Source organism: Silene latifolia, chromosome 10, assembly GCF_048544455.1.
Source record: "Silene latifolia isolate original U9 population chromosome 10, ASM4854445v1, whole genome shotgun sequence".
Taxonomy (NCBI): domain Eukaryota; kingdom Viridiplantae; phylum Streptophyta; class Magnoliopsida; order Caryophyllales; family Caryophyllaceae; genus Silene; species Silene latifolia.
Genome location: NC_133535.1, coordinates 35,233,524 through 35,240,726, shown reverse-complemented (window position 1 = coordinate 35,240,726; position 7,203 = coordinate 35,233,524). Strand labels below are relative to the sequence as shown.

Sequence of the window (7,203 nt, the reverse complement as noted above, 5' to 3'; positions counted from 1 at the left end):
GAAGTCTTTTGCTATAGTTGCAATGAGCCTATTCATCCTGGTTTAAAATGCAATGATGATCCTATTGTTTGCTACAGTTGCAATGAGCCGGGTCATAAATCTTACGACTGCCCTAAGAAGAAAGTTGCTGGTACTTCTTCTACAAAGACTGCTGCTGCCACGACAGCAAAGACTGGAGATGCTACTCGTCGTAAAGGTCGTATCTTTCTGTTGAGTCGAGCTGAGGCCGAGGCTAATCCAGACGTGATTACTGGTATGTACCTTGTTTCCGGTCATCGTGCTTTTATTTTGTTCGACACATGCGCTTCTATATCCGTCATATCCTCTAGTTTCGCTGTAAAAGCATCCTTGACTTCTGTCCCCGCTGAGCCCGTTCCTATATCTTTACCTTCCGGTGAAACTCTATCTTGTGCTAAGGCATATGTTGATGTGCCTATCCTCTTTGCTGGCGTGGTTTTCCCTACCACTCTGTTGGACTTCCCCTTGGGAGAGTTCGATGTGATTCTTGGTATGGACTGGTTGGCCCGTTATGATGCTAAGTTCCAGTGCCGAGATCAAAAAATTTATCTGAAGAGTCCCTGCGGTTCCCGAGTTACCCATCATGGTGGTAGACGTCAGGGGGGTATAAAGATTATTTCTGCTATGAAGCTGATGAGCTTACAGAGGAAGGGTTGTCAGGTGTTCTTGTGTTCTGTTTCTAAATCTGAGGAGTTACCTGAGCTTAGTGAAGTTCGTGTTGTGAATGAGTACCCCGATGTTTTTCCTGAAGAGTTACCTGGTATTCCTCCCGAGCGAGATGTAGAGTTCTCCATCGATCTAGTGCCTGGTTCTGGTCCGATTGCTAAAGCCCCATATCGTATGGCCCCTGCCGAGTTGCAAGAGCTGCAAAACAGTTAGATGAGATGATTGAGAAGGACTTTATTCGCCCTAGCTCTTCTCCTTGGGGTGCCCAGATTGTTCGTGAAGAAGAAGGATGGTTCCATGCGTTTATGTATCGATTACTGTGAGCTCAATCGCGTTACGGTGAAGAATAAGTATCCGTTGCCCCGTATTGATGACTTGTTCGATCAGCTGAAGGGTGCCTCTGTTTTCTCTAAGATTGATTTGAGATCTGGTTATCATCAGATCCCTGTTCGGGAGTCTGATATTCCTAAGACTGCTTTCAGTTCAAGGTATGGTCACTATGAGTTCAAGGTTATGCCATTCGGTTTAACCAATGCCCCTGCTGTGTTTATGGATCAGATGAACCGTACTTTCCGTGAGTTCCTTGATAAGTGTGTGGTGGTCTTCATCGATGATATCCTGATTTACTCTAAAACCGAAGCCGACCATGTTGATCACCTGCGGATTGTTCTGGGTATTCTACGAAAGCAGAAGTGGTTTGCCAAGTATTCGAAATGTGAGTTCTGGTTATCTGAAGTTGCTTTTCTTGGCCATGTCATTTCGAAGGAGGGCATTAAGGTAGACCCTGCGAAGATTTCTGCTATCTCCGATTGGTCTAGTCCATCTGATGTTGGTGAGATTCGTAGTTTCGTGGGTCTTGCGGGTTACTACAGAAGGTTCGTTAAAGATTTTTCTAAGTTGGCTCGTCCGATGACTCAACTTCTGAAGAAGGAATCTAAGTTTCTGTGGTCTGAGGCGTGTGAAGATGCTTTCATAGAGCTCAAGAACCGTCTCACTTCTGCACCTGTGTTGACTTTGCCCGAAGATGGTGTTGGTTTTGATGTTTTCTGTGATGCTTCTAAGCATGGTTTGGGATGCGTGCTTATGCAAGGTGGTAAGGTGATTGCCTATGCTTCTAGACAATTGAAAGTTCACGAGGTGAATTATCCTACTCATGATTTGGAGTTAGCTGCTGTGATTCATGCCCTAAAGATTTGGCGTCATTACTTGTATGGTGTGAAGTGTAAAGTTCACACTGATCACAAGAGTCTGCGTCATATTTTCACACAAAAAGATCTGAATGCGAGACAGAGACGTTGGATTGAGTTAGTCAATGACTACGATTTGGAGTTGGTTTACTATGAGGGAAGAGCTAATGTTGTTGCCGATGCCTTGAGCCGGAAGATTGTTCATTCCCTTGTCCCTTGTTCTGTTTTGTCCGAGGCTCTTGTTCGTGAGTTCGAGAAGATGTCCATTGGCATAGTCCTTGATGATCCTGTTGTTTGCGTTAGCTCTTTGGTTGCTGAACCTGACCTTTTCCGTGAGATCCGTGAGAAGCAGATGGTTGATTCTTTTGTCGTTGATATCCGAGTGAAGATGGGTTTGGGGAAAGGTGTCGATTTTGCGGTAGACTCTAGTGGTGCTTTGAAGTTTAAGGGTCGTTGGGTTGTGCCTAAGGATGATGATTTGAGGAAGAAGATTCTTGATGAGGCCCATAAGACTCCGTTTTCTGTACATCCAGGAGGTGATAAGATGTATAAGGACCTAAGGCTTCATTTCTGGTGGCCACATATGAGAGATGAGATTGCTGCTTATGTGAGTAAATGTCTGACTTGCCAGCGTGTCAAGTTCGAGCATAAGAGAGACCGGAGGTTTGTTACAACGTTACCGATTCCCGAGTGGAAATGGCAGTGTATTTCTATGGATTTCGTGATGGCTCTACCAAGGACTGTGACTGGTAGAAATGGTATATGGGTTGTTGTGGATCGTTTGACTAAGAGTGCTCGTTTTATCCCGATTCGCGATACTTGGGGTTTGGAGCGACTTGCTGAGACCTACATTGCTGAGGTGGTGCGACATCATGGTGTTCCTTTGGAGATTGTGTCCGATCGTGATCCTAGGTTCTGTTCCAGATTCTGGAAGGCTTTGCAGAAGGCTTTGGGTTCCAAGTTGTTAATGAGTACCGCTTTCCACGCCGCTACAGATGGTCAATCAGAGAGGACGATTCAGACTTTAGAGGATATGCTCCGTGCTTGCGCCCTTGATTTCCAGGGTAATTGGGAGCGACACCTACCTTTAGTTGAGTTTTCATACAATAACAGTTATCATGCTACGATCAAGATGGCTCCTTTTGAGGCTCTTTATGGACGTCGTTGTCGTAGCCCTGTGTGTTGGGATGACCCTGGTGATGTGAGAGCTCTTGGACCAGATATGATTGCCGCGACCATCGACCGTGTTCAGCTGATCCAGTCCCGTATGAAAGCTGCCCAGGATCGACAGAAGTCTTATGCCGATGTTCGTCGTCGTCCGTTGGAGTTCGAGGTTGGCGAACTAGTTTTCTTGAAGGTGTCTCCTATGAAAGGAGTGAAGCGCTTTGGAATTAAGGGAAAGCTTAGCCCTAAGTTCGTTGGACCGTATCCGATCGTTGAGAGAGTGGGCGAGGTGGCGTATAAGCTTGAGTTACCTGATTCAATGGGTAAGGTTCACGACGTGTTCCATGTTTCCCAGCTGAGAGGGTATATTAGTGATCCCGAGCACGTGATCGAGCCCGACGTTTTGGAGATCGAGCCCGACTTGACCTACGAGGAGAGACCTATCCGTATCACCGATAGGGGAGAGAAACGCCTTAGAAATAAGGTTGTGTCTCTGGTGAAAGTTCTTTGGCGTTGCAACCGATTCGAGGAGGAGACTTGGGAAGTCGAGTCGTTAATGCGCGTTAAACACCCTCACCTCTTCGATTGAGGTATTCCCGCTTCTTTTCCGCCCTTTTTATTCCTACAAGTTTCGGGGGCGAAACTTTTTCTTAGTGGGGGAGGTTGTAACACCCGCTATTTCCCGAGTTAGAATTTATAATTCTAATTCTTCCTTATTCGGAATTTTTAAGTTTCGAGAATTTAATTTAGTTAAATTCATTTTTGTACCGCCATATTCATAAATCTCATTTTATTTAATATTTCTAAAGGGGTTTATGATGATTTTAATTGTTACGGTTTTGATTTATACTTCATTTAAACCCGTTTTAAATGTTAATTTTAATCCGATTTTATAAAGGGACCGTTTTTATTTAAATAACCTTTTTATAAGGAAAATGGAAAAAAAAACTATTTTTGACCCCATTAATTTATGGACCGAGTATTTGGTTGTAAACAAGTTGGATTTTAGACTTGATTTATTCTTCTTATCTTTAACCTTAAGATAAATGTTATTATCTTATTTCTAACCCTTTTTACCATTAAAATGTAAAGATATTTTGAGTTTTAATTCCTTGTTAAAAATCGGTACACTAGCTAGTCAAAGAGATATTATTTTTCTCCTATCTTTTCTCATTCACTCCCTTATAAACTCTAATTGCATTTATCTCATCATTTATTAGATAATAAACCCTAATTACCTACTCCTTGTGCCGTGGGAAATAATCCTCCATCACCAACTTGTGTTCATCATTTATTGATCTAAATCCATCATTAATCATCTCATTCTAAGGGTAAATTAATTACTCTTATTATTCTTCTTCTAGTTTTTTTTTACTTAGATCAATAATTCATATGTCTTAAACATATGTATATTATGTTTTGTAGGTTATCAAGAGGACTCCGACGCAGACGAATATCTTGTTGATTCGGATTTGGACAATTAAGGTAACTACGACGTTACTCGGTATTACATCGATTTAATTGTTGTAGTTGTATGTATTATTGGATTTTTAATGTTTTATGATGATTTATTGATACATATGATGAAACCTTTAATTTCTGATCTTTTGATATCCATAATTTATTTTGACTATGTATAATTTTATTTTGTCAATAGGGTATTTATTTTGGTTGATTTACAAGTTTTATGATCAAATCGATTGTTTTGATATTATTAGGGTTTTAATAATTTCGTTTTTATAATTTAAACTGATGTAAATCATTTTTCTGGAATTAATAGTTGATTTTAAGATACCATGAATTTTCGTGGTAATTATTTTGGAGTTTTAGTATTTATTTCGTAATTTAATGTATTGATGCAGTTTCTGCGATTATAGCATTTCTGTTCGGTTTTAATTATGTTAAAAATACTAAATAAAATTGTAAATTTACAATATTTTAGTATATGGCAGAGACATGGAGTATTAGGTTGTGTATAAATTTGTAGGTCTTCAATCATTATTTTCGATTTATGGTGTATTTTACAAGTTTGATGAAAACCGTTGTTAAATCTGTCAAATATGTTCGTCTGTTTGTAAAATTCATATCACTTGTTTTTATTTCGAATTTGCAAAAGTGTAAAGAATAGACTCCTATTATTTTAAAGTATAGAGTCTGTATAAAAATTTTCATAAGATTTAGACTTACGGTTTGGTCATAATTAAATATTTGTGAACAGCTCGCCTGTAAAACGCGTTTCTGACTTCTCTCAAAGATTCATTTTTAAAAGATATTTTGCTTTTGATACAGTAGCTAATCTTTTTCTCAATGAATATTTATCATGTTTAATTATGTTTAAAATTATGCCTTGCCTTAAAATGTTTTCTAAAAGTGGATTTATGAACTGAAATATTATGGGTGACGTTTTCTGACAGTTTTTAGAAATCAATTTTTAGACCCCTGATACTTTCGTAATTTAAAGTTTGTCAAAAAATGAAAATTGTAGATAAAAGCTACAGGAAACCATGAAAATTGGCCTTGCGTCATTTCGATTTTTCTGTAATTAATTATGAATTTTACAATACTGCTGTTCAGTTTTATAAACTAATGTAGAACTCCGTCTCATTAAAGCCTAAGTAATAAGTCTTTACTAAAGTACCTTAAGTCAAAGGATGGTCTTTAAAGTTTAATTTCAGTAACTCAATTTATTTAAAGTCCTTAAATAAATTTTATACTTTTGGTTTTAAGTTTAAGTTTTCTAATTCGAAGAAAATAAAAGTGTAGTTCACTTACGAACCATTTGAATAATATACTATATCACTTGGAATACTTTTAAGTTTGGAATAATGAAAGTAAAGGCAAAGAATAATAAACTAAGGCATACGGGTTCTTATACAGCTATAAGATTGGGTATCCTGCGGGCGGTACAGATTGTCGTAGAGTCATGTACATGTACTTAGACTAGGACTTCGCACTGCGTGGTAAGACGTGTCCTATTATAGCTTGTTGTCTAGTGAGCGAACTTGGAGTTGGTCACCTTTGCGTGACACTGAGTTCCCGAAACTAGTGTAAGATGCTGCGGTGTCAAGGAGTATAGCTAAAGTGAATATCTAGCCTGAACTATATTATTTCCATTCTATCATTTGAATATTTTGCTTTTAAGCATGCAGCACGTTGGTTAACGTGATTTGGTAATCATATTTTGATACTTATGTTTTATAAACATTTCAATTTACTTTGATATATTATTTGCATCTGTAACATTTATATCATGTGATATGGCTGGGAGAACGTCGAGTTACTCCCCACTGATTGTGGCTGTTATGTTTATAACATGACAGGTATTAGCTATGCTGGGGATTTTTTGTGTGAGCTAGCGAGTAGTTTGCAGATCCTACTCTGTTTTCTGCTTTCTTTTATGGTTTTTAGTTTTAACACTTTTGAGGAATTTTATTTTCGCCCTTTTTATAAAAGTGGCATTTGTTTAGACTTAACCATTTAATTTTATCCTTGAGAATTTTATACATTCTCAATTTATAACAGTTAGAACTTTTATCTTTGTGTATTTAATCCCATTAAACAGTGTTTCCGCCACTGTTTTGCACTAGATTTTATAGGGGATTACACATGACTGGCAACAAATTTTTTTTTCTTTCACCAGAGCCATTTGATGGTGGTAAAGTTACCTTTGGAGATAACAAGAAGGGCAAGATCGTCGGAATAGGTAAAATTGGTATATCTTCTTCATACACAACTAACAACGTTTATCTGTAAGTGGTCTTAAACATAACTTGCTAAGTATCTCTCAATTATGTGACAAAGAAAACAAAGTTATTTTTCACTCAAATGTCTGTCGTATCATATTTGAAAGTACTAGTAATGTCATTCTTGAGGGTCAACGTAAGAGGAATGTGTATATGATTGATTTGAATACAGTCACTACAGATTCCTTGACGTGTATGAAAGCTACCCTAGATGATTCATGCTTGTGGCACAAGAGGTTTGCACACATTAGTCCAACAATTTTATAGAAACTTAAATTGTGGGATTTGGTTGAGGGTTTACCATCAATTAAATTCGAGCAAGAGAAGATGTGTGACTCCTGTGCCCGATGCAAACAAGTAAGATTTTCATTCAAACCAAAAAGAGTAGTTAGTACAGAACATCCACTAGAACTGGTACCACTACT

General features: G+C 38.2%; 1 long non-coding RNA gene across 1 annotated transcript; it reads left to right on the top strand.

The window, feature by feature from the left end:
- Positions 1-4,278: 4,278 nt before the first annotated feature.
- LOC141608926 (uncharacterized) lies at positions 4,279-6,569 on the top strand. Its single transcript, XR_012527065.1, has 3 exons — positions 4,279-4,366; positions 4,461-4,520; positions 6,356-6,569. It is a non-coding gene; the product is annotated as an uncharacterized LOC141608926 (long non-coding RNA).
- Positions 6,570-7,203: the final 634 nt, after the last annotated feature.